Genomic DNA, 12,583 nt, shown 5'->3' on the forward strand with positions numbered 1-12,583 from the left:
GGAAATGAAAGCACAAAGGTTAATTACAATGAGCAATAAAAATTCACATTTTAACAGTAGGGTTTGGAGACATATCTCCTACACAAGGCTTTTAAGAACACAGAATTTAAAAATGAAGTTAAAGACTAGAATCCAACTTTTCAGTTTAAAATCATTCCCTGGATCTTTTTTTTCTCCATCACAAGGAGACTTCTACATAGGCATTCATTTCTCCTTTTTTCCTAGAATCAGCACATTTCAGTACTTCAGATACTCTCCCAATTACTGGTTAAATTTCCTGAAGGAAGATAAGAAAGCATTTACATGTATTTATGAAACAAAAAACCATGAATTTATTTACAGATATATTTTTAAACTATTTCAGCAACAACATTACTTTTCATATTATAAATTTATGTTCTTTAGATGTTGCTCCCTCAAGAAGAGATAACAAACTGAATATCAAAAAGGAGCTGAGGTCTTGAGGCTCATGGATTTATTGCCTTCAATTGGTAATGCTGGTTGTTTGTGATTCTAATCCACTGGTTTTTGTTAATAGGAATTGCATTCTGGCCTAGCATGAGAATCTGTGAATTGTGGTCATTCATTAGAAAGATCCAGAAGAGACTAATTGCTCCCTTAATGGCAGACATCAGCAGCGTTCTGCCAATGTATCTCAGAAGGATGGGAAACTAACCCAGAATTACACACAATATTTTCTTTCCTGCACTAACAGCTAAAGCAAATAGATATTAGTACTTTGTGTTCATATGTGTATTTTCACTGACCCATTTTTCAAATTCATTATCATTAATATCTGCCTAGAAATTTGGAAAGAAATAGAGAAGATAGGTATCCAGTGTTCTTAGAAAATTATTGTTCCATAAAGTCATAGCAATGAAAAATCCCACAGCTGTAGAGCCACGCTCATTGTTATACATGCACTGCTTTCTAAATCCCATAAAAATCTCAACATCTGACTCATTTCATTTTTACAAGGGAAGGGGCTATTATACTGGAAAATATGCATAAAAATCTGCAGCATTCAGAGGCATTAAGCAGTTTTACTTCACATTTGTTTCCTATGTAGCTTACATAGGAAACATGCATTCCTGTGTCCTGTGTCCACTGTAGCACCTGTTGCTATAACTCCACTCTGTCAGTTCCCAATCTTCTGTTTTTAGAAGGGATTACATGGAGAGCATTTGAACAGCTGAAGTAATGCTGCCACCTCCTGTTCACTTCAGAGAATGTAATGAAATTGCACTTAACAAGGATAGAAAGTACAACTGAATTAAAATTACAAATCTTCCTACCATTTTTAAACAAATCGAAAATAAATTTTATTCATGCTAATAATTCTATAATTTGTTTTAAACTGTTATTATATATTTAAATAGAAGTTACTCTACAGTGTTAGTGTTTAGCTAAGCATTAAATTTGTAGTTTGTCTGATTTTTCTGAATATTGTTAATACCTTAATTTCAATCATATATCTTTTACAGTGTAAACATAAAACATTTTAAAAATTTAAAAATAGTAATTATTTGCCTTGATTTTAACATCACCTGAAGTGTTCTTGGGAAATTGACTCCTCCCCAGCAATTTCATGTGTAGAAACAGAGATGAGAGTGTAAGGAATGCAAATGCTAACAGTTACCCTAGTAACAGAAGTTACTATCTTATTTTGGAATTTTACCAAAGCATATACAAGAAAATAAACTTTTCAAAAATTTATTTTCATGGCTAAATTTCTATATTTGAGACCGCATCCAGTTCTTTCTATTAATATAAATTGGGACCACTGGTTGGTTGTGATTCTAATCCCAGGTTTTTGTGAATAGGAATTGCATTCTGGCCTAGCTTGAGAATCTGTGTCTCGTAGTCACTCATTAGAGAGATCCAGAAGAGACCAGAGGCTCCCTTGATGAGAGATATTAACAACATTCTGCCAATGTATCAGAATGATGAGAAACTAACCCACTATTACACACAAAAGCAGTTTCCCTACCAATCAACTACAGGGAGCAACACTCCTCATTTGAAGTTACCTATAATCTCCTCTGAAAATTAAGATGATTTTATTTACTGTGTTTAATGCCAGGGCAAAGCCACTAGCTGTAACATCTTACAAAATATACCCTCATCATATACTTTGAGATTTTCTTCAAATCACCTTTATCTGGACAAAAAGCTCCCTTCTCCCTCTTTCTCTTAAAAGCCATCTGCTTGGCCCTGTGAATTCACTCGTGTGCCCAACAAAGTTCTCTTTTGCAGGTCCTCCATTCTGGAGACTTCACCACTCTGAACCCCTGTTGTTAGCCTGGATAATACGAAACAAGTGTAGATCAAGAAAATATTGCACAGCCAAACTCAAAGTGCACAGCATTGTAAATAGAAGGCCAGTGGCAATGCTTTGTACATTGTATCTTTGCGTAAATGTTCTTCCAAATCCAAATGTCATTCTTGTAGGAGCCAAATGAATTGACATCGTTAGCTTATTTTTCAGGCGATAAAAAGTATTGTTGTACTCATAGCACATTTATAGTTCTTATCACCAATATTTATCAATATATACCCTTCAGTTTATAAAATGTAATTTCCTACATATATTAAATACAGAATATTCTAATCTTCAACAAAACAACAAATCCTATAATCAGTCCATTTTTTCACATGGTCAAAGGCTTCTCTGGGGCATGTCCTGGAACTTGGGGCTCTGTCTTCTCAGTTGGAAAATTATGGAATGAAACTAGGTCATTTCTCAGGTCTCTTCTATCTTAAGAACTCAGATTCCAACTGTGAGTAGAGTCTACAGTGGGAAACTGTTTTCACATAGGCCTAAATTCTCTTGAAACAAGAGAACCTTCTTCAAAAGCATAGGAGAAAACTAAGAACGTTGTATTTGGTCAGGGCACACAATCACTTCCTTCTAGAAAATAACACAACCAATAATGATAGAAGTAAAGTGGCTGCTGACTCTAAGAAAAATAATCTACTATAATTACAACCAACAATTACTTTAGGTTACAGTATTAGAGAATATCACTTGTATCATTACGAAGAACAGTATAACAGTTTGCTATGTTTTAATTGTCTAAATTTTATTTAGGCAAATTTAATTTGCTAAATTATTTAGCAATAACCTATTTCTGAGAGGAAATCATGAGACATTATATATATATATATATATTTTTTTTTTTACACTACATAATCCTAAATAAAGCCCAGGATTCCATAAGTGACCCTTCCTCATAGACCCTCTTCAAAGGACTAAAATCAAATATGTAGCAATTTGGGAACTGCCTAAGATGTCAAAATGCTAGGATAAAAGAGATGTCCAATGGGGCAGGCATTGTGGCATACACCATCGCTTGCGATGCACACATTCCATTATCAGAGTGCCTGAATTCAAGTCTCACCACTGCTTCCTGCTAATGTGCACCCTGACAGGCACCAGGTGATGGCTCAAGTACTCTGGTCCCTGCCACTCACCTGAGAGACCTAGATGGAGCTCTGGGCTTCTGGCTTTGGCTCAGCCCAGTCCAGGCTGGTGTAGGCATTTGGGGAGTAAAACCAGCAGAAGGAAGCTCTTTCTACCTCTTGCTCTCCCTCTCGTTCTCGCTCTGCCTTTCAAATAAAGAAAACAGGGCTGGCACTGTGGTGCAGTGGGTTAAAGTCCTGGCCTAAAGTGACATCATCCCATTTGGGTGCTGGACTAGATCCCATATGGATCTAGTCCCTGATGCTCCTATTCTGATCCAGCTCTCTGCTATGGCCTGGGAACTCAACCCAACTCCCACATGGGTGGCAGGACCAAACCACCTGAACCATCACTTGAATGTATGCATTCCCCAGCTGCGCAATAGCAGGAAGCAGGAAGCAGGAAGCAGGAAGCAGGACTGGAGTCCAGACTGGAACCCAGGCACTCTGATAGGGGATGCAGGTGTCCCAACTGACGAGTTAGCTGCTTGGCCAAACACCTGCCCCAGGCTCTGTGTTCTTTATGTTTCACTGATAATAATTGTACTAATTTGTGGGGCACAATGTGATATTTTGACCTATGTACACATCATACATTCAATCAAGCTAATTAGCATGTCCTTAAAGATTTCTGCTCTTAATTTCCCAATGTGAATGATTTACCCGAAAGATAAGGTGCACAAGTAGGATAGCATATTTTACTTTGTTGCTATCAGAAAAACTGTCAGCATAACAGGTGCAAGTCTGTAGATTTGTTGTACACTTCTCATATTAGTAAAAACGCATTTCAGTTGAGCCTGTGATCACCACAGAAAACAATTACTGGAGTTCTAATGCAACCAAAGAATCGGTCAGATAATATTCTATTTATGTATATTTATTTCCAACCAATGATCTATAACACCAAATAATTACTGACCTTATAAAAGTAAAGATGAATGCTGGCCATTTTTTTTTCATATTTTTAAACTTAAGGAGCCGGTATTGTGATGTAGTTAATAGGCCTCCACCTGTGGCACTAGCATCCCATATGGGCGCCTATTCGAGTCCCATTTGCCACACTTCTGATCCAGCTGTCTGCTTATAGCCTGGAAAAGCAGTGGAAACTGGCCCAAGTGCTTAGACGTCTGCAGCCACATGGGAGACATGGAAGAAGTTCTTGGCTCCTGGCTTCAGTCTGGCCCAGCCCTGGCCGTGGTAGCCATTTGGGGAATGAGCCAGCAGATGGAAGACCTCTCTTTGTCCCTCTCTCTCTGTAACTCTGCCTCTCAAATAAATAAATTTTTAAAAATAGATAAATAAACTTAAGAAAATAATTAGAAGTTAAAAAATAACTCCTTTGTACTAATTTAAAATAAGCTGAACATCTCCTTCTCTCTCCCGTTTCCTTCTTCCCCAGCCCTCCCTCCTCGTTCTCTCTCTTCATATTACAGAAATACTGCTTGCTTTTCAAATGTTACCTTCCCTTCCTGCAGATGAACACTGAGCAGCTGCTGCAAATCTGTCCTTACCAGAGAGGGTGCTGGGTTCACTGTTAGCAGGTTTCTGGTCCACCAGTGGGCCTGCTGTTCCCACTCCTGACAGCAGAAAGACGCCAGCAGCTTGACCACACAATGGAAGATTCTTGAAGACCAGCTCATTTCTTACCTGTTTTTACTGCAGCCCAACACAACCACTTCACACTGTAACTGAAGGTTCAACTTGGACCTGTCCTCCATCCTATTACTCTGCTCCTCCAGATGGGGCAGTGCAACCCAAGGGGCTTTGAATGACACTCACTTGACCAGAGAGGCAGCAACAGAGAGAGTAACAAGTATGCTTTTATGTGTTGGTCATGCTTTTTAAGAACTTGAAAGATTTAACGTAGATCATTCTGCTTTATACTTATTTAATAACTTTCAATTAAGTTCTCACTGTCATTGTCTCTTTTTAGAGTAAAAACAAGACAGTACTTCGGGAGATATTTCAAACTGTATGATTTTCTTACAAAATGCAGCCTGTTGTGGGGGGAGGTAGAAAAGGTTTTATTTTCTTCTTTAAAATGATGTCTATTCCCCCAGGAAATAATGGCAGAACTGCATCACTTTATGGTCCAAGTGTGGGGCAGTACCTCCCAGTAAGGCACAACTTATACCCACGTCGCTAAACATCTGCTGACCCCTAAAACTTAGCAACTAAAACCCACCTTCTAAAAGCAAAGACAGGGTTTTAAAATTGTAGCATTTTGTATGTTAATGTTTTATTTTCCCCACAAGAATCTCATATTTATTTATTTTTATGTGCATTTTGCTCCTTTTAACCTGATGGCAGCACTGTGAAATATCACAGGCCTTTCACTCAGTATTCTTCTAACAAGTCAACCAGGTACAAACAGGATTTTTATATCCATTTGTAAATTTTAGTGGGGGGCGGCTGAGTTGACAGAAGGAAAATAAAAAGACAAATACTACATTTGTGCAATGCTTAATTCACATCACTTGTACAACACTGTGCTGTTGGCATTTGTCTCAATAAATAGGCTTCAAAAAGAAATTACTGCAGTGTAAAAATAGTTTCCCTGAATTCACGCGCTTTTTATGGCTCCCACATCTCAAAATGGCTTTTAAAGTTTTTTTCTTTCTTTCTTTTCAGCCTCTTCCAGTCATGGACCCCATATTGTGATAGGGTATGTTCCCCCTGCCCTGCTCCTCAGAGAGGCATTGGAGAAAAGAGAAGTTGAGACAATTTGGCACCATACTAGTCTGAAAGAGGCCCAACTTGAGACATTCACTTTGATTGCCAGATAGAAAGGAATATGAGAAATGAAATGAAAGGAAACAACAACAACAAAAAAAGATGGAGGAGTGTAAGCCTGAGAAGAAAGGACAAAAATAAATGCACACACACAGCTCAAACCTGTTTGTCCAACAAAAATCGTCTGGGTGCACATCAGCACCATGCATGATACCGGAAACAAAGTACTCGGTGTTTCCCTGGAGCGACCGTGTGCTTGGGGACTCTGAACTGTGTGCACTTCCCAGAACCAACCTTCTCTGCAAACTCGTTCCTCAGGTAGCCCCAGGCATATTCTCAGCAGAGTGGAAGAAAAAAGCCTAGCACAAACAGACAACCCCCTATCGCAAATCAAACCTTTTCCTGTAGGAGTATGTTGTAGAGTTTCCATTTCTCACTCGTATAGAAAATACTGCAGTAACCTCAGTTTACAGTCTAACAAAACACATGACAAAATGCCACCCACCACTGACCTCAGAGGCTAGAAAGCATGGATTCTGCAAATAAAGATTAAAATGTTCAATCTGACGCCAAATCCTGGGATAAGTTGTCCATACGCCTATTTCTTTAACATGAAAAAGGTGTGATTAAGAAATTCATGCTGACATGAGAAATGCACTGTTAAGTGAAATATAGCAAGTTAATGGGAAATATCTAAGTATAACCTCACTGTGTTTTTTTAGAAAAGGCAAAGCCTTGAAATTTCTTAAAATCTAAAATGGTAGTGGGGAAAAAAGTCAAACGAAAACAAAACTACGTCCTAGTTAGCCTGTTGGTACTCGATGATACTTAGGATGAATATCATTCTTCAGGAGGAAAGATCTTCCAAGGGACTAAATGGCATCACCAACCAAAGGGATCTCATAATGAGACCCACTTACTCCAGAATTAGGACAAGGAAACAAGAGGGGGGAGAGAAGGAATTAGGAATATAAACCAAGTGAGAGGAAAGCCAAATTGCTTTTCTTGCATTTTTCTTATTTTTGAGATTTATTTATTTACTTGAAAGATAGAGTTACAGAGAGAGAGAGAGAATCTTCCTTCTGCTGGTTCACTCCCCAAATAGCCACAACACCCGGAGCTGAGCTGATTCAAAGCCAGGAACCAGGAACCTCTTCTGAGTCTCCAACCTGGATGCAGGGGCCCAAATACTTGGACCATCCCCCGTTGCTTTCCCAGGCCCATTAGCAGGGAGCTGGATCAAAAATGGAGCAGCCAGGACTCGAACTGGCACCCATATGGGATGCTGACACTGCAGGCAGCAGCTTCACCTACTATATCATAATGCTGGGCCTGCCAAATTGCTTTTTAGCATTATGGTTTACTGTAGGGACCTACCAAAAATCAATTTTTTATAATATCTGATTTTCTATATACATATATACTGCAATTGAGCAAAATTAGTAACATTTGAATGGTTGGTTTTTAAATCTTAATTCATATTACAATTACTAGATAATCATTTCAATCTGCTGCTTGGGATGCCCACACACCATATTAGTGCATATCTGGGATCAAATTCCACCTCTGCTCCCAATACACAGAGTTCTGAGGGACAGCAGATGATTGCTCAAGTACTAGGGTCGCTGCCATCCACATAGGAGACCCAGATGGAGTTCCTGGTTCCTGGCTTCAGCATGGCCCAGTCCTGGCTACTGTAGGCATTTGCAGGATGAACAGGTGAATGGAAGGTCTTACTCTGTGTCACTCTGCCTTTGGAATAAACAAAACTTTCTTTAAAAGAAAATTGTATGATTTATAAATCTCATTAAACTGCTTAACATAATAAATCGAAATAGTGTCATGAAAATTTACAAGTTCCAGGGCCTGTGTTGTGGCATAGCAGGTAAAACTGCCGCCTGCAGTGCCAGCATCCTGTATGGGTGCTGGTTCGAGTCCCTGCTGCTCTACTATCCAACTCTCTGCTATGGCATGGGAAAGCAGTAGAGGATGGCTCGAATGCTTAGGCCTCTGCACCAGCGTGGGAGACCCGGAAGTAGTTCCTGATGGGCATAGCTCCGGCTGTTGCTGCCATTTAGGGAGTGAACCAGTGGATGGAAGATATCTTTCTGCCTCTCTGTAACTCTACCTTTCAAATAAATAAATAAATCTTTTTAAAAAAAGTTCTAATATCCTTTAATATATTTTGTAAAGAATCACATATCTTTAATGTTTATTTATTATTTTCATCTACTTGAAAGGCAGAGAGAAAGAAAGCAAGAGAGTGTATGAGAGAGAGGTCTTCCATCTGCTGGTTCATTTCCCAAGGTCTTGCCACGGCCAGAGGTCAGAAGCCAGGAGGAAGGCCAGAAGGAAGCCAGGAGCCAGGAATGCTGACTGGGTCTCCCATGTGGGTGTCAGGGGCCCAAACACTTGAGTTATCAGCTGCTGCCCTCCAGGATGGCTTAGCGGGAAGCTGGATCAGAGGCACAGCAGGAACATGAACCAGCACTCTGATATAGGATTCCAGCATCCCAAATCATGGCTTAACCTGCTGCAGCACAACACCTGTGCCAGGTTTAAAAAGTAAATAATCTAAAAGCAAGGCTAATTAGGTCTCTTTGATGGTATTATTAGTATAGGTATTAAACTCAGTCCAACTGATGATACCATTTGCAAAAATTAATGTAACCCAAAGTAGTAAACTAAGGGTTAATAATGTGCTTCCGAAAAACCTTCCTAAAGAGGAACCTGCCATAGCCTTTTTTAAAAATTTTTTTATTATTTTTTTTGACAGGCAGAGAGAGAGAGAGAGAGAGAGAGAGAGAGAGAAAGTCTTCCTTTCCATTGGTTCATCCCCCAAATGGCCGCTACGGTCGGCGAACTGCTCCAATCCAAAGCCAGGAGCCAGGTGCTTCCTCCTGGTCTCCCATGCGGGTGCAGGGCCCAAGCACTTGGGCCATCCTCCACTGCCTTCCCAGGCCACAGCAGAGAGCTGGATTGGAAGAGGAACAACCGGGACTAGAACCTGGGGTGCCGGCGCCACAGGCGGAGGATTAGCCAAGTGAGCCACGGTGCCAGCCAATGCCATAGCCTTTTACTCTCATCTTCCAGTTTCCCATGCATGAAGTCAGTTTTGTTTTTCCCTACAGCATCTCATTCACTTCTCAAGCACCAGAAAGGAAGCAAAGATTCCAGCTGTGAGCTCCATTGTGCAAGATCACAGGGTCAGGCAAAGGCGCCATGGTTAACCGCAGGTCACCTGGCTGAATTTAACTCAGAGACCCACGCACAAAGTGGGGCAGGCTTGAATATACCCACAGGCCCCACCCATACAAAACGGGAAAACTGAAGCACAAAGCAGAGTTAACACCCAGCTCTGGGTTACACCGCACAACCTGTACATGCCTTGGGTTCAGAGCCAGACAGTGGCGCTGTCCACGCATTCCCTGCGCAGCTAGACTGCTCCAATGCAGTCAGTGCTGACATCTCCAGCCCCATCCAGTGCACGTCTTGAATAGTCTTTTTAAGCCTTGTCGTTTTCATACAAGTGCAATTTTACTAATTCACTTGATTCACAAAACGTGTATTTTAAAATTTTTGCATGTTTTATAACTCTTTGCTTGGTTCACATAAAATTGAGACTAGAAAATACTATAAAAACACTTCTCGGGGCTGGCATTTGGAGAAGTGGTTAAGCTGCTGCATGGCACACCCACTTTCCATGACAGTCTCAGCTCAGCTGCTGATCCAGCTTCCTACTGATGTGCACCCTGGGAGGCAGGTGATGGCTCAAGTACTTGCATCCCTGTCACCCATGTGGGAGACCCAGATTGAATTCCAAGCTCCTGAGTTTGGTGTAGCTATTGCAAGAATTAATAATAAGAGCATTCTCTCATTCTCTCTGTGTCTCTCTGCCATCCAAGTTAACAGGTAAGTTAAATACTTCCATAGCTCTGCTCTTTGGCACATTTCCTTTCCAAAGCTAAGGGACTGAAAACCAAATTACGAGTGCACTGAAGATAGCCACCGAACAAGGAGCAAAAGAGACATTCTTAAGGGATATTTCAGGCAAAGTAAGGAAGAACTCAGAAAACCACATCATCAATGTAGGTAAGGAATCCTTAGAAGTTAGGTATTGCCAAGCAACAACCAGATTGTAATGCTATTTCTAACAGTAGACCAAGATTAGGCACCACAAGTTTTAAGGGGGAAAAAAAAAAGCTGGCTGTACCATCTCACTTAACATTTCACCTGTTTTTGAAATGTTAAGATTTATTCATTGGGGCCAGCACTGTGGCATAGAGGGCTAAGCTGCCGCCTGCAGTGCCGGCATCCCATATGGGAGACCCAACTGCTCCACTCCCGATCCAGCTCTCTGCTATGGCCCAGGTCCTTGGGGCCCTGCGCCCACGTGGGAGACCCGGAGAAAGCTCCTGGCTTCGAATCGGCACAGCTCCGGTTGTTGCGGCCATTGGGGAGTGAACCAGCAGATGGAAGACCTCTCTCTCTCTTCTCTATGTAACCCTTTCAAATAATAAATTCTTTAAAAAAAAATTTTATTCATTTGAAAGGCAGTTAGAGAGGCAGAAGCAGAGTAAGAGACCAGGAGAGTTCTTCCATCCACTTTGTCCTTCCCAAATAGCCACAATGCCTGGAGCCAGGCCAGACATAACCCATGAGCCAGGAATTTCCCGGTCTCCCACGTGGATGCAGGGACCCCAAGAACTTGGACCATTTTGCAATCCTTTCCCAGGTGCATTACCATGGAGCTGGAACAGAAGTGGAGCAGCTGGGACTAGAACTAGGACTTGCGGTTCTTTTGTGCATTGATAACCTGTCATAGTGTCTGTTAAAACTCAGATCAATCTTTATGCTCTCCAAACCCTAAATACCTGGTCACCCTTGGTTTTCCGATTTTTACCTCAACAACCCTTCGGCTCATTATACCACCTGCTGCCAATGATGAGCAGGGCTTCTCCCAACGCGTACCCCAGGGGAGCAGAGAGCCCACCATGCCACCTGTGGATGTTGTTGGAATTTACTGCAGTAAGTAATGTTCTGGCATGTGAATAAGCCTGGCTGGAAGATCCCTCAACACATTCCTTGGGCCCAATGCTGGATCGAAAACAATTGTTTCCACACTTTTCTAGGTAACACCTCTGCCTATATGCTTCCACTGCCTCAGCAACCCAGTTGAAGTGACAGGCCCATTTTTTTTTTAATTTATTTTGATAGAGATCTTTCATCCACTGGGTCATTAACTAGATGAGCACAATGTTCTGATAGAAGTCAAGAGCTTCATCCCTGTCTCCCATGCTGGTGCAGGGGCCCAAACACTTCAACTCATTTCCACTGTTTTTTCCAGGCCATTAGCACAGAGCTGGATGAGAAGTGGAACAGCCAGGACACAAACTTGTGCCTATATGGGATGCAGGTGGTAGCTTTGCCTGCTATGCCATACCATCAGCCCTGCTGTTCTTAAAACTTAAATTGACTTATCAGAAATAATAAAATTTTAATAAAAACTAAATCAAAAGTATAAAAATGGAGGAGAGTTATCTGGCCCAGTGGTATAGAATTTTAAAGGGTGGGTGGGGGAGGGGTGCTGGCCCACTCCCCAAATACCTCCAACAGTCAGGACTCAGCCAAACCAAAGCCAGGGGCCGGGAATTCCATGTTTCCCACTTGGGTGGCAGGGACTCAAAATACCTGAGCCATCATCTGCTGCTTCCCAGGAGCATTAGCCGGGAGTAGGTTCATTGAGTAGCCCAGCACCAGAACCCACATCAACAAAAGGGTCCCAAGTGGCAGCTGTACCACACAGGACCCTTTTTCTTAAGATTTGAAAGTTAGTTTTAGAGAGGTAAAGACACAGAGGTCTTCCATCTGCTGCTTCACTCCCCACATGGCCACTATAGTGAGCTGAGCTGATCTGAAGCCAGGAGCCAAGGTCTCCCACCTGGGTGCAGGGGCCCAAAGAATTGGGCCATTCTCCATTGCTCTCCTAGATGGATTAAGAGGGAGCTAGAGCAGCAGGGACTCAAACCAACACTGGTGCTGGATGCTCCAAAGCACCAACCTCCCCCTCCTTGAGATTTCTTACAAGCAGTGTAAACATGCCTCATCTCACTGTCCATGAGCATACAGAAACCACACCTCCAAAGGTTAAAGTTACATCTGGAGCAGTTCATGTTGTAAGACCCAAAATGAACCAAGATGAAGAAAGGAGCGTGATCACTTTCATCAGAATTTAGTTGGTGCACTCAGCATGAAAATAACCTTGATAAGATGTCTGGAAAACAAAGTAGAGGCAGGTTAAGAAACCTCTGCCTTAGGAAACTGGTTAAGCAATAATGGACCGAAAACATTTGGTGCAATCTGGTACATACCAGATGTTCTACAGCTT

The sequence above is a fragment of the Oryctolagus cuniculus genome, chromosome 5 (genome assembly GCF_964237555.1).
Source record: "Oryctolagus cuniculus chromosome 5, mOryCun1.1, whole genome shotgun sequence".
NCBI classification, from domain to species: domain Eukaryota; kingdom Metazoa; phylum Chordata; class Mammalia; order Lagomorpha; family Leporidae; genus Oryctolagus; species Oryctolagus cuniculus.